The sequence below is a fragment of the Oxyura jamaicensis genome, chromosome 2 (assembly GCF_011077185.1).
Source record: "Oxyura jamaicensis isolate SHBP4307 breed ruddy duck chromosome 2, BPBGC_Ojam_1.0, whole genome shotgun sequence".
NCBI classification, from domain to species: Eukaryota; Metazoa; Chordata; class Aves; order Anseriformes; family Anatidae; genus Oxyura; species Oxyura jamaicensis.
This window is the reverse complement of record NC_048894.1, coordinates 89,721,939-89,746,507: the sequence shown is the minus strand read 5'-3', so window position 1 is coordinate 89,746,507 and position 24,569 is coordinate 89,721,939. Positions and strand designations below refer to the sequence as shown.

The 24,569-nt window shown below is 45.4% G+C and overlaps 1 long non-coding RNA gene across 1 annotated transcript; it reads left to right on the top strand.

Annotated features, from left to right (window-relative positions):
- Positions 1-201: 201 nt before the first annotated feature.
- Positions 202-12,743, top strand: LOC118161688. The gene is made up of 5 exons (XR_004748123.1): positions 202-349; positions 1,280-1,451; positions 2,077-2,242; positions 8,618-8,688; positions 11,763-12,743. It is a non-coding gene; the product is annotated as an uncharacterized LOC118161688 (long non-coding RNA).
- The last annotated feature ends 11,826 nt before the right edge of the window (positions 12,744-24,569 follow it).

The window sequence follows — 24,569 nt, the reverse complement described above, 5'->3', positions numbered from 1 at the left end:
CGGGCTCCAGAATCCATTTAGGATGGCCTCTAGGGTAACAAGCTCTGTATTGCTCTGTGGGGGGACAAAACAACTCCATGTAAATGGCTGAACCCGAAAGAGGAGCCTCAGTGGAGTTCAGTGGGTTGTGATATATGCATAAAGGTACTGGTGAGTACCAATATTTGAAGGGGTAACATTCATCAAGTATCCATTCATAAAAAATGGGTTGATCCATGAGAATTGCCCCGAGCATACTGCTGTCCTTCAGCTGTGGATGTGTGCTGCAGAGTCCTGAACTTAAAGAGTATTTTTATTGCTCTTGATCCGTCTCCTTGGTAAGGATTCTGCCTGTTCAGGAGTGCCTCGGGTAAGCAGTGCTGAGCAGCTGTGACAATTATATCACAAGGGTGTCTCTTAACCTTTCTTTTAGCTATTGTGTGCTGGGAGAATTACACTGAGCCGGCTCATGATAGAAACGTTGTGAAATGGAAGTTGAGATGAGAGACCTGCTTCAGTAAAAGCAGGAGTGGAGAGGAAAGGTTGTGTGCGAGAGGGAGATTTGAACTAAATCTCCAGATTCAGCCTCTAAAGAGGAAAGGTAGTGGAAGCTAATGCAGTGAAATGAGCTGTAACAAAGCTACACCAGGAATTATTCAGCTGTTCACAAGAATTTAGAAGAACTGTAATTGGGAAATGATGTGAATATCAAACAAAATGTCACTTGACTGGAAGCCTCACGAGGAGGGGAAAGTAAAAGAAAATGATGAAAAAGCTGCATTACATGTCACCCTCTCAGGCACGCTCTGAAAGAATTCCCCACAACCCAGTTAGACCCTTTGACATGCTATTGTGTGGCATTGTGTGTTTCTGTGCGGGGTGGTTCACCGTGAAAGAAATTAAAACGATGGGAAAGCTGGCTTGTCACGTTGAATAACATCACATGCTTTTCTGTTGGGGAGAAAAAGAAAGAAATACTCTGTTGAGTTCCAGGAAAATAGCTGCTGAGGAAATGAGTGCAGCAACTCCAATCCCTCACCTGGAAAGTAACAACTGTGCCAGCACAGGGAAACTCTGACAGGGCTTGTGGCAGGCCTGAGTTTCTTCTGCCTCTTGTTTGCTGCAGACTTGATGCTCCACATCAGATCTCTTTGGCTGTCCATAATGATTTTCCAGTTCAAATGTTGGATTCTTATTTTACTGTATTTTTTCTTTTAATTCGAAGCGCATTTCAAAATGTTGGGACTGTTTGCCACTGGTAATTCCTGCTGTTGTTGGTTGGTTTCTGCTTTTTCTCCAGGTTCCCTGCCTGCCCTTCTTTGGAAACTTGTCCTCCTGGAAGCACCTCTCCACTCTCACTTTGTGACTGAAGAGCACCATGGAGTCCTCTGGGTCCCTTGCCCCTCTTCCTGGCACTTGCAGGAGTATTTCCACTTGGACATCCCACAGGTTCTTGGTCACTTTTATTTAATGTAAGCCTTTGCTCAGAAACATTGAGGAACTGCACGTGGGAACCTAGAGACCAGGGGGCGTTCAGCCCTCTCAGTCTGGGGAGGAGGCGTGGGCCAGATTAGCTGGGGAAAAGGGTATCCCAAGAAACCTCAGTAAAACAATGAGTTGTCAGAAGTAATATATGTTATCACAGTGACAATCTAAACATCGTCATATGCCCATCGTGACGTTAGGTGATTTTATAGGGAACTCTTCAGGCAAACATTTTTGAGGGCCTGATGGAACAGCCATGCCAATTTATATCCACAAACCGTAGTAACTTTGAAAGTGTCCCGGTTTGTTTCTTAAGATACTGTTTCATATGTGGTAAACATAAGAAAAATCCCACCCTGGAGCATCACAGTCAAACAACAGAACACTCAAAGTCCTCTTGCATTTTTGCCTCACTTCCATGTCTTTATGGTAGAGCTGGGAGATGCTTGCCAGATTGAAAAGAAGGAAAAAAATAAGGAAGACCACTATCTTGCTGCAAGCTGAAGTTTTGGAGGTTTGATTTCTTTGCCATTCTATAATAAATATATAAAATCAATACATAGATATATAATTATATAATAATATTTATTTATTTATTGGTGCTGTTTGTAGCCAGAAAACTGTCATTTCTGAACATATGACCCTCACCAGGCTGCACAGGGGCACAGTTACCCATAAAATGCCTGTGCAAGCCTAGGACCACAGGTGGACGAGGCTCCTGGTGCACTTCGCTGCCGGTGTTGGTTCATGTGGCAGCCAGCGTACTTACAGCATCAAGGTAAGTGTGGTGGAGCATTCTGCGTGGTTAAACCCAAGATACAAGGGGGGCTGTAAGATGTCCTTGTGCCCTTCTAAAACAGAGGGAGGGTGCAGAAGCTATGGAAAATTAATTGTTCCAGCATCACTGTGACATGGGAGGGTCAGGCTGGGTGTCAGGAAAGGGTTCTTTGCCCAGAGGGTGGTCGGGCACTGGGACAGGCCCCACAGGGCAGTGGTCACGGCACTGAGCCTGACAGAATATCCCAGTTTGCACAATGCTCTTAGACATAGGGTTTTATTTTTGGGTGGTCCTGTGTGGAGCCAGCAGTTGGACTCGGTGACCCTTGTGGGTCCCTTCCAACTTGGGATATTCTATGATTCTATGATTACTGTGGGCATTAGGCTCCCAAAGGCAGAAACCACATCCAAGGGTGCTGAAGTATAAATGCAGGTGGTAACAGAACCAAAGAAATAACTTATTTGGCCAAGAATATGCTGGAAAAAATAAAAGGCCGTGGCCCAGGTCAGCGATAGCAGACAGCTTTGTGTCTCCTGTACCCTCCCCTCACATGTCTCCACTGTGCTTCTACCCCTGCTCTGGGAGCTCGCAGAAGCAGTCCCTGGGTGTCTGGGGGCTTTTACCACCAGGCTAAATTATTAATGGTTCCCATAGTTAACACTCTTCTGGATGAGGCCTTATTAATCAGAGGCTGTCTGCCCCAGAGCTAACGGCATCGTCAAGCTCTCCTTCCTCAAGCAGGGCTGTCCCTGAACAGTTAACCAAGGCTCTCCTTGCATGCTCCAATGTGTAGCTGCACGCTGCTGCTTTCCAGGGCAAGGCTGGCTGCTTTTTGGCTGATCTGAGATGCAAAGGGCATAATCAAGCTAAAATATCTGCTCCGCGCTTAACAGCGGTGCTGCTGTTATTCTGAGTTCGGTAGCTTTCCCTGAAATAATTTCCTTGGAAAGGGCTTGGCAGACTTCGCTTTCCAGCTCAGACAAGTATGAGCTGTTCTTGCTGCCTCAGTGGGATTACATGGAGGAGTTTGCATGCTGGGGTGTGCTTTTGATTTCCTTTTCGTTTTGTCCTGCAGTTGTGTTTTGTTTTGTTTTTCTTCTAAAAATATTATAGAACATTCTGAATCCCCTTGAAAAGTGCTGTGGTTTTTCTTATTTTTTTGTTCTTTTTTTTTTTTTTTTTTTACTCCTTTATACTAAGCTCTACCACTAAATGCTGTCCTTCAGTGGGACTCTTTCTTAGCCAGCTATGTGGCAATACACATATGTATGTGTATGGCAGCAAGTGACACCTGGTGTCACAGGGGACACCGCAGTGCTCTGTATCAGGACACCCATAGTTCTCCATTGGGTTTAACTACAATGCAAAGAGAAAAATATATATATATATATATATAATGAAGCTGTTTCAGGTGGCTGTGTTTCAGTCGCACTGCACGTGCTGGGGATGGGTGCAGAAACTGGTCGGATTTCGATGCTGCTGTGATGGCTCCCTCTGGCAAGGCACGGCCTGTGGTTTGCAGAGCCAGGAGCAGCACTCATGCTGGATTCAGCTGCCTTATATTCTTTCTGGGGAAGTATTTATCCAAGGTATGAAAAGAGGCATTATTTAATTAATTAACCCAGACGAGGAGGCAACCTGAGGAAGCTGCAGCCGATGAGGAGCAGCAGGTCCCACCGCCTCTCCCTTTGGCTATGTCGCGCCGATGCGTGCCAGGGGCTTTGCAGGCAAACACGAGGCAGGACCCTGGTGCAAACAGCAAGCAGTCGGAGGCGAGACCAAGCAGGGCGTGCTTGCCAGCAGCAGGGCGTGCTTGCCAGCAGCAGTCTGCAGGTTGGGAAAGGGGGAGAGGAGATTACAGAAATAATTTGCATGCAGGTGCAGGGGTTGGCTGGATCAGATAGCTTTGGCTATGGCAATACGTCTGTGAGCTGACTATAGCTGGGTTTACATGCACGTTTTTGGACCCATTTTGGGTCTCTCTCATGGGATGCTGGGGAGGGTGGATTGTGCCCTGCACTTCTCTGCATATCTTGATGAGAAAATGCTGTAGACACGGGGCCTGGAGCAGAGTGGAGAAGTCCAAAATCTCAACACCAAGTGTCTGATCTGGAAACACTTCCTTTTTCAGTGGTTTTGGAACAAGGCTTGCACTAAACCCAGTCCCATGTTAACCGTGTTTATCGAGGGATGCAGAGCAGTGGTGCTATAGCTGCACTTACAAACACGCCAGCAAATCATCAGCAAGGATCTTTACCTGTGTGGTGCCCATATTTCTACCTATTAACTTTTATTTTCCTCTTTTTTTTTGTTTGTTTGTTTGTTTGTTTGTTGTTTTTTTTTATTTATTTTTTTATTTTTAATTGCAGTGCCTGAGAGCAATCTTCTCAGGATTTTTAGGTAGGGTCTCAAGCGACCCGTGGAGCAAGGCCATCCAGGCGGGTGGCAGACGGGACAATGCTGCCTGTGTTCAGCTGGCCTGGTGCAATGGGACGAGCACTGACCTGGGAGGCACCCTCAGTATTTTGCAGCAGAGGAGCTTTTACTCAGAGGCATTTAAACCAAAACCAAACCAAAACAAAACAAAACAAAAAAAAACCTCACTAGGCTGGGCTGGTGCAAATATTTTTAATCCTGGTCCCCACAGTTAGCCTCGCAGGTCCAGTGTCTCATCAGAGCTACGAACTATTCAGAGGAATATTCTTTGCAAGTAGGCTTATGTGTAATCAGTAACTCGGGGCATGTGTGCACAAATACTCATTTGGTTATTCTGGCCCCCGAATGCACGCATTAACCTGGCCGCCTGGTGCTATCCCAGCCTGCCCCCCTCTCTGCGAACAGGAAAAAGGAATGCGTGCATTGATTGCACTGCTTTGATTTATTTGCCTGGCTCTAATCTCTGTGCGAGATAAGGCTGCTGAGGATCGTCAAATTGCAGCTTTGCAGAATCGAAGAGGCCATTTCCTCTCTATTTCCTACGTGATATGATAATGCGAGATACATGGTAGCGCTCCCCCCCTCCCTGCAAACCGTCTGTTAATGGATTTAGCTTTTAGTGTCACTGCTTTGTGCCAGTACGTCCCATCATTTATGCCCCGAGAAGATGAATAAGTATTTAACACTGGTGGAAGACAACTGAACTTCGAGTAAACAACCGGAGTGCATTACCTCCTGGCCCGTCTCCTTGGGAAAGGCTGGCCCTGGCTGAACAAAAGCCTCCTGGCCTTTTCTGGTGTTGAAGGTTATTTAGTGCTTTTGGTTCTGCCTCCTGTGAACTGCTGCTCTCTTTCCCCATCCCAGCCCTTAGTCCAACATTGCCTCTCAGTGACAGATTGCTCAAAGCGCCAGTTATTTGGGACACTAGGAAAATATTTGCAGCAGTGTTGTGTGTCAGCTGGTGTTGGAGGCGTCAAACATTACAGAAGTGTTGGTAAAGCATCTGCTTTCATTTGGAGCAGGGTTTCGTTTTGTTTCAGTGGAGGGGAAGGGACTCAGAGCACTGCCAGGGCAGCAGGTGCAGTGCTGCCTGCATGTATTGATCCAGCCATTTGCTAGGCTGCAGTGCTTTCGTGCGGCTTGGTGTGCCCTCGCAGAGGTGATGGTACAGCCAGAGCAACCCAAGGCTGAAGGCATGGAGGATAGGATGGGAAGGAGACACAGTGCAAGAGGGAAACGTCACTAAAAGGAGAGGAAGGGATGGGAATGTGACGGGAATGAAGCAGAGAAGGGAAGAGAGGTAATCCTGCACCAGCTGAACATTCCCAACAGCACGGGTTATGCCCATCAGTTTGCTGACCTTGGCACTGAAGTGGCTCTGGGCACTTAAGGCAGAGCTAGAAGCAGATCCTGAGTAGTCCTATTTGGGGTCTGTATAGGGCTTGCTGCTCCCCAGCCTGATTTTATGGCCACTTCTTGTAGGTGCTTCCCAGCTTTGGACTTTTTTTTTTTTTTTTTTTTTTTTTTTTTTGTCCACAGGGATCTGAAGTGCAGGCGATGGACCAGAGCACTAATTTTCCTTTTCCCTGAGTTGGCTTATACCCAACCCAGCCCAAACCAGCAACGAATGAAACTTATAACCCAACTGCTTTGGTTTCTCCATTGTAACAGCGGTGGGTCAGGCTGTTTCTGAAGTAGTGGAGCAGTGTTGCAGACCTCACAGGAGGAACTGGGAGTCTTTGATCTGGGAGGTCTGTCTGGAGAGCTAATGGGATGGCCTCTGTAACAGTGCACCCAAGGGAAGGGACCGTCTGTGCTGACATGGGGAAGAAAAAGGGTGAGGGTGCTGAAGTGCAGACAGGACCTCTTGCCTTATCACATGAGTAATGAACTGCACAGGGTTTGGGCAAACTGTGGGGTTTTGTGCTTTATCGACTTCAGTGCTTGGAGAAGAACACCTACATGCAGAGATGCTAAGATACTAGGAGCTGGGGGATTTTTACATCTAAAGACTGTCCTGGGTATTTCTCATCAACCCTAAGGTCACATCAACAGCACCAAAGTTGCTGGGTTTTTATCTATCTATCTATCTGTCTGTCTGTGTATTTATTTTAGAGGAAAAAATAAACCAGCACAGATATAAAGTTACCTTGCCAGCACCTGCTGTGTTAAGGCCGGGTGCGTGACTTTGAAAGTGGTGCTGTGTGCGCTGTGTGACACGTTCCTGTATCCTTTGGAAGGCTGCATGCACAGGGGAGATGCAGCTTCCTTCTGCACACAGGCAAAATGGAAGGGGGAAAGGAGAGGGGGAGTGTTACAAACACCATTTACATATCTTGGGGGTGAGCTCATCCTCTTCTGTGCGCCTGGGAATCGAGAAGGTTCATTAAAAGGTTGCTTAGTTATTTGGGAAAGGTAGAGAATGCACTGGTCTCTCCTGGCTTGGAGGAGGAGGAGGCAGCATTGCAGACCCCTTGCATGCTGCCCAGGAGGTGCAGGTTAGGTTTCAATCCTTCCTTAGGTGCCTTCTGCAAGTCTGTTCTGCAAGTTGGCTAACATCCCCCTGCTTTTGCACCTGCTTCTTTTAAAACAAACCCTGCAAAATTGCTCCACTGCCAAGTTTCTAGCCTTCTGGCCTTCCCTGTGTGACCAGCTTGGCAATTTTCACTGCTTTTTAAATGACAGATAGCAACTACATCTGGGAGCCAGCACCACCCACCAGCACCTAGACACTTACCCAAGGAAGGAAAATGTTTAGTCTACAAAGTGACCCTCTATTTCCCTCTAATTGCAGCAACCGTGTGTGGACAGAGAGCCAGCTCTCTGCGTTGTGTCAGGGAGGTTCTGCCTACTTGTCTGTGCGCTCAGATTTATGACAGCACTTCCAGACACATTTATTTTGAGTTTCTTTAGGAGACTCTGGAGCTGCATCAGAATAAGACACATCTTCCCAGCAGCACCTTCTGCTCGCTTGCCCTGCCTGGGAATGCCTTCCTGCTGCTTCTCAGGCAGACTTAGCTCGATGTTTTACTCCCATCTAGTGCTTTTTATTAAAACTGCTGGCACTCCGCATCTCACACGGGACGAGGCTGGACCAGGAAAATGCTACCTTGTCTCTAGCCCAGGTGGTGCCTGCTCAGCGTATCTAAACTCTGATAAACACCAGCAAAAAAAAGTCATTGGTGTGGAAACAAGGGAAACTCGTCCCCATTCCCATCCTCATGTCATTTACAAAATCCCAGGCAGGTTCTTCCAAGCATTGTTCAAAATAGTGAGCTTTTAGTGTTGTGCAGCCCAAAAAGCAATGTTATCAGGTGTTTTTAAGAGCACGCAGTTAATGGTGATGGAAACTCCAGGTGAAACAGGTGCCCCAGGGAGGCTCTGTGGAGGTTCAGCCCTGGCAAAAGGCATGTCTGTGGACCCCTTCCTTGCATGTTGCCCAGGCACCTCTTTAAATCCTCCCTTGTATTCCTCACACAGCCCTCTGAGAAATCACCTCTGGCATCTTACGCAGTCCCCAGGCTGGCAATGGTGGCCACACACCCCTGGGGCCCTCTCCAGCCACCGTGCATTTCAGTGCACCAGCACTGGTGCTCTGGGCAAACGGTGTCACTGAGGAAGACTCTGGTCTAGTGGGACCAGCTCCCATGGATTTACAGTGAAACTAAGCCTCCTGACAGTGTCAATGGCCTAGGAACCACAGGCACTTCTGAAAGTTCCGTTCCAGGACTTTTCCTTTCCTGCTGCTTTGGTTCCAGCCTGTGATTTATTTTGTTCATTTTTATTTTATTTATTTTTTTGCAATTGACTTTATGTCTCTGTTCCTTCTAATTGAAATTCTGACCGAGCCTTCTCTTTAAACTAATTTATACGATGAATGTTTTAGGAGTGTGATGAGGAAGTATGGATAATCTTAGGCTTGTGGCTGAATATTTGCAGGCGTGATACAGGTTTCAGGCCAGCTTTGAGCGTTTGACAGCCCATGCCTGACCGAGGAAATGAGCACTCAGGTAAGATGACTCTCATTAAAATTTAGTGAAGGTCATTAGCTTGATTTTGCCTTCTGATGATTCCCTGGGTGGCATATTGCCCAACATGGTAGGACAGCGGGTAGACAGACACGTTAGTCCTTATCATAGCTGTGGCTTGCTCTCCCGGTAGAACCATTAGCACATTAACTGAAATGACATTAGAGGAGGAGACCATGGGGTGGGACAACTGGGCCGAAATCAAGCTGGAGTCATCAGCTGGAGGTGCTGAACTTCTGCTCAGAGCAGCCTTCTGCAGGCAGGTGCTCCTCTGGTGGGGTTCCTGCACAAATCCCATCTCAGCTGTATTGCTGAGGTGTTGGTGTCTCTCTGGTCCAAACGCCTCTCTGCTCTACCCTCTCCTCAGTTCCTGTATCCTTTTCCTCCCAAGGGGATGCACCCTGCCCTGCTTTACCCCCTTGGTTCAAACCCCAGTGAATACCTAGGCAGAGCTCTTTTCCTCTCTGCACGGGAGGACATGGCTTGCTTTCTTTTGCATTTCCATTTCTTTCCCTCTCTTCACGGTCGGCTTAACCACGTACACAAAACCTCAACTGTATTCCATTTAGGAGCAGAGATCATATTGCCTGAAACCACTGAAAAACCTATAAAGCTCTGTTTGTTTAGCAGTACCAGCGATGATTTTTGCAAGAAGGTGATGAAACTGCAAAGTTCGGGTTCTTCCAACAGGAGAAAATGCAGAGAGGCAGGCAACGTTTATAGGCAGATAAATATCAAATGCAGTGCACTGATTAATATTCCAGTGGGATGGACTTTTATGAACTGGCATGTCATTCCGCAGGTTTTATTTTTAACAGATGGGAAAGAAAAACACCATTTGGTCTAAAGCCTCTGTCTGTCTGAATGAGGTTTTGCTCATTTTGGGGGCTGCAGCTATTCTCAACATGGCAACCTGATTTAATTAGCTGTCTACGATCCTGCTTCGTCAGGGTTTTATTTTATTTTATTTTTCTTTATTTTTATTTTTTTATTTTTTGTGGCTAAATGCACTCTAGCAAAACTGACAGTACTCAGAGCTCCCAGACTGCTCTGGCCAAGTTTCCGTCTGAAATGTGCAAACAGAATAGCTGATGAAATAATAGACATGTTCATGCTGGAAACCTTTCTCTTTCCTTTTTCAGGGCAAATTGAATATCTATTGATTTATCGTTTCTACCAGATGGAGAGCACAGCAGTAGTTCCTCTGTGTTTTGAAAAGCAGTAGCTTTCACAGAGTTTGCTTTGGTTGACAAGTTATTTTCCCTCTGATTTGAATCTGTCTCTAATATGGGCTTTTGGGGTATTGATTGCACCAGCAGACAAGCTCTGATTATGGCTCTTGCATGGCTGCCAAGGTCCTGCAACGTTCAAGGAGACGCTTTGAGCCTCTTCCCCCTGAAAGCCTGAGGCTTCATAGGGCTAGGATAAAAAGCATGAGGCCCATTAAGCAAAGAAGCCAATCCTGATGCCTGGGAGAGATGCAAAGACTGTCAGACTAAACAAAGAGTGGTGCCAAGTCCTTTGTGCATCTTTGATCTGGGGACTGCCTCTCCAAAAAAAAGTCTGTCATCTTAAGTACGAGTTCCAATTACAGCACAAACCTAGCATTAAGGGGTTTTGTTTTCAATGGTGTTGTGCTGAGCTAAGTTTATAGGAAAGAAGATGAGGGAATTAACCTAGGTTTATTAATTTTATGCAGTTATTAATAGCTGCAATGTCAGCATCTCCCTGATTTGGCCATGCGGGTACCGCATGCAGTTTTGAACCAAAGGAACACTTCTGGGAGTTGAGAGCTGGCCAGTTTTCCAGTCTGGCTTCCCACGGCTTACATGACATGTCCCTGACCGACTGTCCTTCTTGTTGGCTGGTTTCAGCCTCATTTGAAAGGGACATAAGTCCTGAAAAAGTAAAGTCTCCATTGAGGTCCTAGAGAAAACCAATGAGAAAAAGAGAAGAAGGTGCCAGATCTTACTGAACATCCTTGCCAGCAGCTGTCAGGGCCTTGGGGTGGGGGCTGCTTTGCCAACCTGCTCACGAGTGTTTCTGGACCAGCCATCACAGCTGTTCTTGGTGCTATCAAAGACAAATGAGAGCAGGCTATAGGAGCTATTGCACCTAGGAGAAGAGAGTTTATGGGAGATATGGCACATCGACAGGAAAGAAATATTAGTTCAGCTGCTCAGGAAACAGTTTGGATATTTAGCTTTTTTTTTTTTTTTTTTTTTTTTTTTTTTTTCCCTCGTTTTGTTGGTGGTGTTTTTTTGTTTGTTTTGTTTTTATCCAAAAATCTGAATTGTTGTTTCTTTACTTCACCAATTTTCCCCTCTGTATATTTCAGATAGCTCACCTCTTCCCTGAAGTGCTCATGGTAGAGAAAACAAGTCAACAGGTCAAAGGCTGAAGAAGAGGTCTTCTGCAGGGACTGGAGCCATGTATGTGAAGATGGGGAGAGTTACAACAGTGCTGAACTGGGGAAGAAGATCATGGTGGTCCCAGGGCCATGCAATTGCTCATCTAGTAATTGAAAATGCTGCCTTGCTGCCCACCACAGGAGTTTTAAAATGCACTTGAAAATTACCATTCCCTGTATTTATATATATTCACACACGTACATAGGTTTATGCCTTGATTCCTGAACAGAGGGGCGTTTATTGCCTGGACTCGTGTGTTTGACAGCAAAGGCATCAGGAATCCACTGCCAGCTTCTGCACATGGGTCATTTCCTTCTGGTAGGACACCGTGTAATCCACAACCTGTGCAGCAGCAGAGCTACTCCCCTAGCTCTGGCACAAAATCCTCTCTGTGCAGAGCAGCTTTTTTCAGGCTGAGGGACCACGCAGGTGCTAATGTACTTCTGCATAACCAAACTCCTGGTTTCCCGTCTTTTTAGAAACCTGAAGGTCTCCTACCTTAGGATGGGAAGAATGCTTTATTCTCAAGCCCTAACTCCCAGGAGTTAGGGCAGAGCAATACAATATAGCTGTAGCTTTGTCTTTTGTGTGCATAGCAATGCAGACTTTAATTAAAAATATCACATTCTGTTATTTTTCCTGCAGATGGCTGCCTGAGTCGGTGCCCAAGAGAACGACAGAAGAAACTAATGAAATAGAGCAGGGCTGTGTAGCAAAGTCATTTGTTGACTGGAGGACTCTCTTTTCTTGCTGGAGAAGGCTGGAAATGCATAATGAATGAGACAGGATACTCCAGAAAGTTGTAAAATGGTCTCAGAGGGGCGGCTCGACGCCTTTGTGGAGAGCTAGGTTCTGTCTCTCGCTCAGCCACAGACTTGGTTTCTATCCCTTAAACAGAAAAGTTGACCACAAAGTGCATGCTTCTCATTTTCTGCATGTCCAAGGTAAGGCAGACGGGACTTGTTTTTAGAGAGAAACCATCTACAGACGGCATGGTGGGAGCTTGGTCTATGTGATGAGCTGGGAGAAGGATTGGCGCTCTGGAAAATGAACCAGTATCTCAGCCTGGGGATTCAGAATCCACGGATGCTTTTCAAAGGTCTATACTAAAGTTTCCCCATATCTTGGCCCTTTGTTAGCAACGTGAGGAAAGTGATCTCTACGTATCTCAGCCAAACTGTAAGCAATCCTTAGTATTTTCAGGGTACAAGATGCTGCCGTGGAAACAGCTGGGAGGAAAACACTAGTTTTATGCTTGAGGCAGGATTTGGAAGACATGAGGTAAATAAGGATAAGGGATGCGTATTATAGTAGCAGGCTAAAAATAAACAGAAACATCAGTTCACAGAGGAAGACAATGGCTCTGTATAAAAATATGGCCTACGACTGTGTAATTAAAGCCTGCATTTCAACCCAAAGAAACTGAAGTAAGAGAATTGTGTGGGTGGTTTTAGCTCCGATATGACTTAGTCACCAAGTTTCTGCTTTAATAGGTGGCTTGTCAGAGGTAGTTGTGTATGTAACAGCGTTGTAATAACTTCCACAACATAAGCTTAACACTGCACTAAAAGCAAACATCTTGCTTTAAAACGGACGCATTTCACCAGACGCAATTTTCTCCTTCACCTAGTAACACTCATCTTCCCCCATTCATCTTGGTGGCACACCTGTGGGACACCACGCATGGACCAGCATCAGTGGGTTTGCTCCAGCTCCTTCTAGCACCCATGACCTGTCATATTTGGCCCCATCTCTGGACCTCCTGTAGCAGGCTGCGATGTACAAGAAAACGGGCCCTTTCACAGCGGGTACCTGTTGCCAGCAATACTCTTCCCGGAGCTTTTCAAGCCTCTGTGATGCCCAGGAGTTTCACGGGCACATATTTGCAGAGCATGAAACATATCAAGTCAGCACTGAGCAACGGGATTTATTTATTTATTTATTTATTTTTTTCCTTGGCTTTGCCTCTTATGCTCCCAGATTCTCCCATTTAATCTCACTTGAATTTTTTTTTTTTTTTTTTTTTTTTGTGTGTGTGTGTGTTCATTTTCTCTGTATGCATAGCTTTGTTTTGCTACAATGATACATAATTCCTCTTCCTCTTGCAGGGAATAAGGTGATGAGGAAGCAGTGCTGGGCACCCCACTATCACCCTTTCCATAGCCACAGAGCCGTGTTCAGCTGCAGGAGCTGAACAGAGGAAACCTGATGCTGGGATATATTTTACAGCATGGCAGCTGTAATGTAGGATCATAAGAAATGTTTGCATTTTTAAATGTTTTTTCTTCTGTTTAAGGGGTAGTGTTTCTGGCAGGGAAAGAATATATAAGGGTATTAAATGGCTTTCTTTGCAGGCAATTAAAAAGGAAGCTGATCTAAGGCATTTAAATAATTGTAGCAGATGTTTATTGCCTTAGTGCAGTTTACTGCGTCCTATTATTCCCTTTACATACAGGAGAGAAGAACACATGGCAAACTGTACCGTTAGAGAAATTCTTTACTGCCTCGTGAGCAGTGCGGCTGCTTCTTTGACTTCTTAATTGAATCACCTTGGGAACGAGTCAGTAATAAATAGTATTTGGAGAGCAGACAAGTAACTAGCTGCCTGGAGGAGCAGCAGCAAGTGGTGCGCGAAGGAATGGGGCTGGTGGTAAACACCTTCAAGCAAGCAAACTGCGGTGGGATTACTCCAAGAGTGATGCTTGCCTCACTCTCATTTAGGATTTCAGTGTCTCCTGAGGTTATACCGGGTGTTTCTGAAGACTCTCATTTCCTGAAATCCATGTTTTGTGATACATGGAGGGAGGAGAGAGAACTTGGAGCCTTGTGTGGGCGTTAGACAGGTCATTTGTAGTCCCAGTTTGCCACAGATTTGCCGTGAGGCTTTGTTTCTCATCCCTTATCTGAGTAAGATGAGGTAGCAGTAGTTTCTGGTCTGCTCAAGGTGCTGCATATAGCACGAGGAGGGATGCCCTGCGTCAGGCTGAAAGTGCAGGTAGCCCCATACCCTGCCGTAACCTCTGGCAATGCCCTCTGGTGGGCGACCAGGCATCAGTGAAGGACAAGCATATGTGTTATTTCCCCCAAATACTTTCCAACCACTTTTGTTGTAGGGTCAAATGCATTTTCTTTGACTTTAATAATGTATTTTAGCACCATGTATTTAATTCTGTGCATTTAATAATAGATTTTTCTGTCCTTTCTTCCCTTGAATTTAAGCATTCAGAACAGCCCATGTACGACAGCAAGTGCCCTAGAGGAACCCAGAAGATTTTCATCACCTGGCTAATTTTATTTGTTTATTCTTTAAAGGGGCATTTGCTTCCTCCAAACAAAAAAAGGAAAACAAACAAACAAACAAACAAACAAAAAACAACAACAACAAAAAACACAGAATTCCAACAACCACACTGCTCTCTGTCCCAAATACCCCCACAAAAGCCTGTAAACTTTCAAACTCTAGCCTCGTATCCCACCAATTGTCTTGGTTTTGACTAAAATTTGAGGCTTTTTCAGTAAACATCTCATCTTTTCAACCTCAATAAAGATTTCATATGCCCTAATAATGAAGGAAAAAAAAAAAAAAAAAAATAAGAAATAAGAAAAAAAACTTACTGGCATTATTTCAGAGCACAACTGTAATATTCAACATTCCCTAACTCCCTTGTCCCCTCTTGATGAAAGAGGAAGATTCTGAGGAGACTGTCTTCCTCAGAAGTAATAACAATTATTTGACTTGTTATCACTCCCTCACAGCTCACCCCTTCCATGTGGGGCAGATTTTTTCCCCTACTTGTGCGTCTGCTGACAGTATGATAGGCAGCAATGCTCGCGTTAAGGACACAGGGAGATGATGCAGGAATCACACTCAAAGAGGTGGTTCCCTCATGGAGGCATGCGATCCTGAAAAAGCCAAGAACCGTGGCTGTAGACACTGCCAATAATTGTATTCAAGTGCTACTCTGTTGTGAATAACGCTGAGGTGATACCCGCATGGTGCAAGTGTACCCCAAATTACCAGGGTGACCGCATAATGTCAGTCAGAAGGCAAATTATGCTGTGGGTCTCACAGATGCTCCCAAATCTTTGTGTATGTTAAGATGGTTCCCCTCTATCATGAGTGCACAGTGCCAGGTGGGTCTCTGGCCATGTGGACTCTCAACAGGCACGGCATGTCTTGTAGGCTGTTGCTTGGAGAGAATGAACCAGTTTTGTTTTGTTTGTTTTTGTTTCTGTGTTTCAAGGAACTGAACCCAAAAGGACCCATAATGTCCCGCTGGAGCTTACCCAAGTACAAACTAATTTCCTCCACGTGCTACAGTATTTGATCTTTAGTATTGCTATCAGTTAGAAGAATACCAGGATTCCCTTCACATTGCCAGGTCATGCTCGTGGTCAGAGTATGAATTGCTGTGATGGAGAAACCAGAGAAAGGGAGTCACGGTGAGTATGACTTCCAGCGTGGCCTTTGGGGCTACATTAGAAATGTTATGTTGCATTTGTAGATAGAAAACTCAGTCCAGGCACTTTTTTATTTGCCTTCAAATGCTTTATCACCTGAAACAGAAGGCTCTATTTAGCCAAAGCTGCTTTGTGAATTTGGGTGAGATTTGGCAAAATTTGGAAATTATTCAAAAGTCTAAAGCTCTTTATATATATAAATATATATGATTATTTTTATTTTTATTCCAGGAAATGTTTCAATATCTTTAGCTCAAAGCAGCATTTGGAGACCAAGTTTTGCTGGTGGTAAAACATAAACAACAATGCAGAAAGAGAAACAAAACATGTGTTTGCTCAACTCCAGCAACGCAGCGCTGAGGCATGCCTGCAGGTATGCTTGTACTGTAATTGCTGCAGCTGTTACTCTGAACTCAAGACTTTCCTTTGCTCATTTCTCTTTCCCTCCTTGCACTGTAGTTTTATAAAGCTCATGTTGCCCTAGTTCTGTGCAGGATGGTTTTGGTGTGCTGGCTTGTACCACTGGCTTTTGCAGCCACCTTCTCCCTCTGTGAGAACCAAGCCTAGGACATGATTCCTGCTCCTTCTTGCTATGTTCAAAGTGTTGTTTGTGGGTGAAAAGGAAACACAACTTGTAGATAAAAACAAGAATCTCTTAGTAGTATAATTGGAATCTTAACTGACTAATCCAATAATTATTACTGTGCCTCTGCCCCTCAAGGTCCTCTACAATGCATCATTATGTTAGATTAGTAAATATCCGTTTATTTATTTTTACAGAATAACTGCTTGTTACTGCGGTCTGTATAAAATTATCTTTGCATGATCCAGCCATAAACAAAAGAAAAGCAAATTACCCATAGCCACCTTGTCATCAGAAAAATTGCTGTTACAGCCAAAGCAAGTAAAGCAAGCTGCTGGCAGGCCAGAAGGAGTCTGGGCAGAGCAGGCCTGGCAAGGCTGAGTCCTGAGGCCTTGCAAGCTCAGTACAGAGGCAGTGGCATGTCACTAGCAATGGCAGTACCATGTTCCTGGGCTACTGGCTGGGTTGGGCTCTCATGAGCTTCTTTTTTATCTCTGCTGATGCCTCTGAGTTGCTCTGACCTGGTGGTACCTGCCCTCTCCCCAGGTGACCTCTTCCCATGTGAGACCTCTGTAGGGGTGTGCAGGGAAAAGACCGCTGGGTGGAAGATGGGGAGGAGGAGGAGGAGGGGGAGCTGAGGAGAAGTCAACCCCAGCAGTGGGATGTGCGTCAGTGCCTCTTATTTCTCTGCATAAGCAGAAGATTTTACTAAAAGTCCTGTAAGTTTGCCAAGAACCTTCTAGAAGGCTTTGGCCTACTGCTTGTCCTGGCTATGTGAGAGTGTAGCAAGTGATAAATGAATTCGGAGAGATTAAAATTTTTCTCCTCTGCATCCTGATTATTCAAGGCAGCCTTCACTGGAAAGGATGCACCGCTTCCCAGACATTGTAGGAAAGGCCATATGCTTTCCTTAAAGCTAAAGAAATCCCAGTGTGACTTCTCAGCTCTAAGTGTGGGTCATTCCCTGGCTTCCTACAGAACAGAAACCACCCTGCATAAATCAGGATGACAGATAAAACAGCCGAGTGAACACGAGACTTACTAAATTATATAAATTTAAGGACAAGGATGAACTGAAAGGCCTCCTGTCAGAGATTGCTTACACCTGCCCAAAGGGGACTCTGCACCAGGGGGTCTTGCCCATAGCGTGTCGGGTACACCAGGCGAGAGCCATACCTGCCTCCATCCCTCTGGAGCACACGGAAGCATCCCCACTTGCAGCACGTCAAGTGATGAGTGTGGATATTGCCTCTGCCAAAACCAGAGCAAGCAGTCCCTGCGGGGGCCTGGAGCCTTGCCCTGGGCACCCAGCCCAACCCTTGGTCCCACCTCCCTGGCTGAGCTCAGTGGTGGCACCCTTTGGGCCAGCAGGTGACACAGTCCTTTGGCCCTTGGCTTCCTTCATCGCCATAGCTTGCAAACAGGCTAAAACCTGCTTTTTGTAACTTCTTTCTGAGTGAGGCTTTTAGCAGCAGCCTTTTTGTATGTTAGAAGGCAATAATCAAATCAGCCTGGCCTCTCACTGAAGCAGAACAAATCCATGGCTGTGGTCCCAGCTGCAAACAAAGGTAAGCAGATGTAGGACGGTGGTCATCCCCTTCCCAGCAGGAGGGATTATCAGCAAAACTCCATAAATAATGAAAATATAAATGGGGCATAAAATTCATTTTTAGAGGACGCTGGAGGCACTTTTCTTTCCGCTTTTCTAGTCTGGATGGAGAGCACTCCCTGTCACACCTTATAAAGCTGAGAGTGATTTTCTTCCCTCTTTTCTTCTGAATGTTTTAAAAACTCTCATGTTCTCACCTGATCCCATTTCACATTTTTTTCCTTGTCTTATGTTTGCTAGCTACTTAAAATGAAGAGGAATTCTTTTACCATCCACACCCATTTTCCATACTTAACCCCTTTTCCTTTTCCTTTTTTTATTTTTTATTTTTTCTTACTTAGACTTCTTGTACACTGCAGAATCTCAGCTGCACAACGACACCTTCCCCAGCTCCTATCTCAGAATTTTGGCCATCAACTCTCATGCTCAGTTATGCATTTTCACAAGCAGTGGCAGAGTAACAGAGAGAAGGAAAGCTGAAAATACTAGAAATTCAAGAAAACTACTGTTGCATTCCGTTTCTGTGACATCACTGGGTGTAGAAAATGGTGTGTATTACTATTCCCTATGTACATCTTCACTATCTTTACCATTTGCAGATCATTTTAGAGACTGCTCTGTTCTTGGGGGGAAAAAGAGGAGCAGAATAACCCACCCTACTGCTATACTTGCAGTCCTGACACAAAGTTGATTATGGTGGATTTCTTATTAAAATAACACCTGCCTTGCAAATAAGGAGCAGCTGGGCAGGAGTTGCACTGGGTGCAGCTGGCTGGGAGGGGATGGAGGCTCCAGAGCTGCCACTGGCCTGGGCAACCTCGCCGTAGACCGAGGGTCCTTTCCAGAGCTTAGGAAGTGGTTTCTGGGGTCTGGGTTTCTGTCATCTGCACACTCTGCCTATTGCTTATTTGGTGTGAGGAGGCTGCCCAAGGACCTGTTCCAGCATCGCAGGTGAACATCACATCAAATTAGTGATGTTCCTGCCACAGACAGAAATGCCATATTGCCATGTGTCAACAGAGCTGTGGATTTATTTATTTATTTATTTACTTTTTTAACAGGACCGAGGAGCTCCTGGTGATTGCAGCCGGACTCCAGAGGATCCCAGGCTGGTCTCCATGAGGAACATCTGCAGGAAGCCAAAGGCAGGGCAAGGGGTTAATGAATAAGAAACAAGCTTTTGAAAACCTCTCAGGCTGCATTCAGTGATGCTGATAACATCAAGTTATAGCATCTGCAGGAGGGAGAAGTTATAACTACACAGCAGAGCTTGGTAGATGGGTCTGGAGCTGCTGTGGACTTTATTGAAACCTGTCAGGTTTTGGCATTTATCGAGGGATGCAGAAATAACACTCCCAGTGTGTGGCTCTCTCTTATAAACAAGCCATATAGTGAGGCTTCCTCTTTCCTGTGGTGTGGGCTTTCAGGAGGGTCACCACCTGTGACAGCCAGTTGGAGGTGTTGGTCCCCCATTACCTCAGTGGGATGAAGAGCATCCGTGTCACGTTTCTGGTGGAGTGTTACACAGTGTGGTGATCCTGTCCCCTGAAAAAATTTAAAATATGGCAGCAGGCAGATGTGTAGCCCAATAATAGGATTAAGCCAAAATGATGTATTTAAACAGTGCCTGAATGAGGCTGGAACCTCCCTGCCCAGCTTCTTATTTGTCAAACTTATTTGGAGTTAATGTGTTCCTGTAAACACATATTCGTTTTGATCAAAAAAAGGTATTTTTCCATCAGAGCATTGTCTTGTTGAGAAATTGTATCTGGTTTTACTTCTGCAGTTGTAGAACATGATATTCTATATCACATCTTTACAAAACCTGATGAGGATAGTGCTCCTGCAGGAGACAACCCCTTTTGTGAGTGAATAGTGAGGGTTTTGCTTCAGGGTGGGGTGAGGAGAAAGTAAAAAAACAATCCACTCCAACTCAGAATGACAACATTTTGTTGTCTTCCTGTTGAAATGAAAACTGTTCATTCCAGATTGGAAGAAAAGGATTGCTCTACTCGTGTCATTTAATTTTATTTCCATTCTGAGCATCCCTTGGCAAAAATGAGGCAATTGCAACAAATGCTGGGTTTAGGCACATCTCACAGGTTGCTGTGGATGGTTCTTGCCTTTTAGCCCATATAACTGAGCATGAAGACACCTCCTTTGGTGCTCGGGGCACTCGGAGAACCCAGTTTAACCTTGTCTTTCATCGGATGGCATGCACCTCCACGCGTCCCTGGAGGCTGCCCTAATGCCATGAGTCAGGCAGTATCCTGGGATGGAAAAATGCCATCTCTCCTGTTGATGGTTTCCAATAGCTATAAAGCACTCCAGTGTTTATTGGAACAAAGGCTGGAACATAAGGGTTTGTCCTCTGAGCCCAATGCCCTCACCAGATGACGACTGAGTTGGCTCATTGTATGTTTCAGTCTTTGTGGAAATTATATCAATTCCAGCAGGAGAAAATGAGGAAAGTTTACCCCTGAGTGCCCAGAACCATGCTGGTAATGCAGCTCTCCCAAAAAGCTTTGAGTCCTGGTGCAGGTCCTCTGCACCTGACCTGAAGCCGGGTTTGGTGTCACCAGGCACCTCTGGTTTCACCTTGTTGTGCTCCTAGGGGCCAGAGAGGAGAGGTGCAAAAGGGTCCCCAGTGCTTCCAAGGGAGAAGCAGGAGATTTTAAATGCAATTGTAATATTAGCAAATTTTTGCTCTACAGGCAGTCCATAGTGGTTTCTCCTGCCCTTGGAGACATGAAACTCTTACTGTGGTCCACCGGTCCTCGCCTCTTCCCCTCTTTTTTTAATTAGCTAATGCCCAAATAAGCCAACCTCTGCAGTCACAATAAGTAATATGATGAAGAGGATGATTGAACAGGACTTTGTGTCAGAGAAGAAAACAGACTGATGCTGATTTAAAGTCCCAGCAGCTCTCATTTCAGGCCACAGGAGAGAAAGCAGAGAGGAGAGCTGCAGCTCGGGGACCTGGAGCCGTGGTGTGTGCTGGAGGAGAGACGCTCACCGAGACAAGTCTGATGGCTAATGACTGGCACCAGGGGCTGCAGCTGAAGTTACCAGTCAGAGCGCTCAGCACACACTGGTAAAACTCTAAGGAGGTGACTTGCCTTGTCTCATGCCATTTCTTAAGCCCATGTACTGTGATATATGGGGGCAGAGGGGCAAGCAATTTGTTTGTCTTAATAAATGCTCCTACAGCTCTGTGGTTTTACATGCCACTTTGCAAACTTGGATGTATTCCTTACTGTAGAGAGTTTATACCTCTCAGTCTTTCACAGAAAGCCTACTGAATAAATGCAGTTAGTTATTAGGAGAGGAACAGTGTTGCGATGGGAATCATCTAACCCTGAGGTTCATGGTGAATTTAAAGTGAATTTACACCTGCATGAGGTAAAGTTCAGGCATTATGCTGACTTACTGGTTTGAGCACCTGACTAAAAAGCTTATTATTATCATTTATTTATTTACTTCCTTATTTTTGTCACGTTTTATCCTTTTTACCAGAAACACATAAAACAATGCTGTTTCCTGGAGCTGGCCCCTGCCGTGTCTGACCAGTAGGTTGCGTTATTCATTTCTCTTTGGCACATAAAAAAAATACAGTTTTATCTGCATCCTTTTCATTAATACCTCATCTAAGAGAAACATCTGCTGTTTGCTCATCTTCCCTTTCAGATCCATACCACCTCCCCATTCTGATCGAGACCAAGAGCAGCCTGAGGAAGAGGAGCTTCTCCAGCACCTCCCTGCACCCAGCTGCTGGATGGTATCTTCCTATGGCTTCTGGTGGTGGATGGAAAACCAGGGAGGTGAGGTGGGCTGTGGCTTTTCTCCCTGGCAGCCCTAGCCATGTATCCATTGGGATGCAGGAGCTGTGGGCTGGGGAGGGTGGCCAGCAGGAGCACAGGCTGCCCCCAGCCCTTGTGCCAAGAAGGGCTGGCCACCCTCCCTCCCCTGGTTGCAGGCAGGTAGACATTGGCTAAGCACAATAACTAAACATTTCTGGGGCCAAGCAGGGAGAGGGAGACCAGGTACTTTCACAGGACTGAGTTCTGCCATCCTCAAGGACCTGGAGAAGCAAAGAGCTGGCGCTGACTGAACTTAAGGCAGTGACTTTGCAGCCTTCAACAGCCTGCTGCCCGAAGCTAGCTCCTGCTTGGATTACACCAAAGGAAAGGTCTGTATGTGCTCTTTAGCTACCTTAATTGAATACTAAAGCCCTCAGTAACACCAAAGTTGCTGGATTTCTGGGTCTGACAGCACCATGGCTGAGCTGTGATGGACCTGGCTTGGACAGGCTTTTCCTCTCCTTCAAACAGAAAGAAGGGACTGGCGTCTAGTTAGGTGAAAAACACATTTGCTTGGGCACATCTTTGTAACAAGCTGCTCCTAAATTGTCTGTGGGACTGCCAGCTGGGCTTGCTCACCCTGCACACTGCATTACCTGGCTTGCGTGGTCATAGTGCTCACATGAGCAATGGTCTGGTGCAGTGAGTGGTGGCAGCAAAAGCCCCCTTTGCACAGGTTTGGTCTTTTTTTTTTTTTTTTTTTTTTTTTTTTTTTTTTTTTTTTTTTCTTTTTTTTTTTTTCCCCTCCCTAATAATTCTGCCACTTTAAAATATTTCATTTTTTCATTTTTCTTTGATTTGTAGAAACTGGGAGGTAAAATTTCTCAGTGTGCCTTCTTTTCTGACTTAATGGTTTTTAGTGTTTTATTACGGCCAAAAAGAAAGAAGAGACGGGAGTTAATTTAGGGGCAAAGCAGGTCACCAGAAAACCTGACTGCACACCCACACGGAGCCTTTTCTGTGTCCAGGGAGTCTCTGGGGCCAGCAGGGGCTAAAGAAAGTTGTTTGTAGCTGATGCTTGTGTGCTTGTCAGAAGCAGGACCCAGCTCCAGGGGCATGTGGTGGGAGGTCCAACACACTGAGCATTTTTGGGGGGTGGGCTGTCTTCCTGGGCACATGCTTCTCAGCAAGCTTTTCCTCTTATGCTCAGTGAGCATTGGCTCCCAGCTCAATCCCAGAGATCGAGGGAGAGCATTTACTCCTCTGACTGCTCAGTGTTTGGTCTCTGGATGATACAATGGAAATACAGTGTGCTGTATATTTTATTAGGTGAAAAAGTACCCACTGAGGCATAATATCATTTCCAAGGGTGACCTTGTGACAGCGGGTGGCAGCTCTGCACATAAAAATGATAAAAGCCTGGCTAAAATCCCTGGCTGCAGAGGTTGAAGAGATGGCTCAAAAACTGTTGATAGATGGGTTAGATTAACAGATACATGCAGGCTCAGAGGTAGGTTTTAAGGAAGGCAAATCAGGGAAAGAAATGAATCCGGATGAATGCACAGAAAATCAAGAGAAAAGCAAATGCAAAAGAAGAGAGGAGGAAGCTTTGTTTTTTAAGAAAAAAAGCACCTTTCATGAGGAAATATGGCCAGACCAAGGTGTCGGTGTGCTGGTTTGTGCTGCAGTGGGGAATGGGAATGTAGACTATACTAAATAATCTGCACAAGGGTTTCTCTGTTGCTGCTAAGTTCTCTCTCTGTCTTTACTTTACTTGGTTATATGTGGTGTGTGTTTGTAGTGAGTTTTCCGGCAGTGTAGATAAATTATCACATTGATTTTTCTTTCTCACTTTTTTTTAATCAACGGGAAAGGAGTTTTTTATATTATATAGAAAACAGTGTGACCGCCAGCAACCCACTGGGTTTAGTCTCCCACAGTGCAGAAGAGGTGCTCAGAGCAGAACTGGGAAACCAAGCCCCTGCAACTTGCAGGGATGTTGGGGTCTGTACCTGAATTTGCCATTCAGAACCATTTCTAGTACACAATATAGGAATAAAACATTGAACACTGGCTCCTAGGGAGTGTATATATCTCAACTCAAGACAAGGAATGCCATAAATTGATAAAATCAGTGATTGATGTGATCATCGTCGATGTAACAGAACTGGTTTTTTTGTTTGTTTATTTTTTGAGCTGTCATTGCTGTGGGAGTATAGGAATAATGTTTTTGCGCAGCACTGTTTGTGTTTTCATGCCCTACTCTGTCAAAACGGAGATATTAAAGGTGATCAACTGAGAAAAGTGTTTGAAGCAGTCAAAGGAAGAGAGAACAGATTAATATTTCTGCCCAGAAACCGGAGCTGAAAGGGGGAGATGTGTCTGTGACAAACATTACCTTCACTCACTCACCGTTGACAAATGGGTTTGCTGACCGGAGTGTGCCATTTCTCACCAGGGAAGTGTGACTCAGGCAGGAAACTGGTGACCAGGAGTCTGGGAGCTGAATTTCCATGATCTGCTTTTCGAGGCATTGGGATCTGCTAACAGGATGGGAAACACAAAAATCTACCTTCCAGTTCCTCAATCTGTAAAACGTCCCTAAGAGAGTGCAGAAAGTAATGGGGGCATCCTCACTGGAAGTGGTTATTTATTATCAGCATTTGTCTTCCTTCCACATGTAACCGTTCTTTACGATTTTGTTGTTGCCAATAACGTGGCTCCTACACAGTCTTGGTTGCATTTTCATACCCCAGTGCTATCTGAGGAGCAAATGTGCTGCTCAAAGTCTTAATCCAAAAAGTAGTACCAGCACATCATTGGTTATGCGGTGCTGCTCACCAGATCTCCCCGTGCTACGTGCTGGTTCATCCTGGTCTCGGGGACTTCAGCTTGCATTATGCTCCTGCTTTTTGTGTTTTCACTTCTCTGCTCTGGGGTGTTGGTTACCCATAGCCTCTTATAACTTCTGGGGGCTTGCCAATGTTTAGGGTCATATG